Source organism: Mastomys coucha, unplaced genomic scaffold, assembly GCF_008632895.1.
Source record: "Mastomys coucha isolate ucsf_1 unplaced genomic scaffold, UCSF_Mcou_1 pScaffold21, whole genome shotgun sequence".
Taxonomy (NCBI): domain Eukaryota; kingdom Metazoa; phylum Chordata; class Mammalia; order Rodentia; family Muridae; genus Mastomys; species Mastomys coucha.
Window position 1 is genome coordinate 18645182 of NW_022196904.1, and position 534 is coordinate 18645715.

A 534-nucleotide genomic window follows, 5' to 3' on the forward strand; every position below is an offset into this window, starting at 1 on the left:
GACACATACCCCTTTACATAATTAAAAGTGATAAAGATACATCTAAACACTCTGGGTTCTTAGAATGGCCCCCAGGCTCCTGTGTGGCTCAGCCTTCCTCTGTCTTCATGTATACATCCCTCTTTGTCCCTATGCCCCTGATACAGTCCCACAGGTGAGGGGGCATCACATAGGGTCTGGGAAGAAAAGGAGGATGAGGCACATTCTAGTGTGACAGGACTTCTCAGGGGAAGGCAAGGAGATGAGGAGCACAGGGGGCAATACGGTGTGAACCCAGTATTGATGATGGAACAAGGGACACATAGTCTTTGATTTCCTGCCTGAAAATGTGGGCAGGGTGCTGGTCTCCAACAGTGGGCAGGAGAGCTAGGTGTGTCCAGACACAAGGTTCTTCTCAGGCCTTTGCACATACATGGTTTCCTCCTCCCATGTCTGCATTTGTTTTCTCCTTCAATCCATTAAGAGGCACTGAATGAAATGTAGAGCACTCTGACACTCAATGATGATTGCCAGTTGCTCTTCTACATCCTCACC

The 534-nt window shown here is 48.5% G+C and overlaps 2 protein-coding genes across 3 annotated transcripts in view; both read right to left on the minus strand.

The window, feature by feature from the left end:
- Positions 1-534, minus strand: part of LOC116101817 (CD177 antigen-like) — a 56987-nt gene that overhangs the window by 55162 nt on the left and 1291 nt on the right. The gene's annotated exons all lie outside the window — the stretch shown is intronic.
- LOC116101818 (CD177 antigen-like) overlaps positions 1-534 on the minus strand; it is a 4677-nt gene that overhangs the window by 2848 nt on the left and 1295 nt on the right. The gene's annotated exons all lie outside the window — the stretch shown is intronic.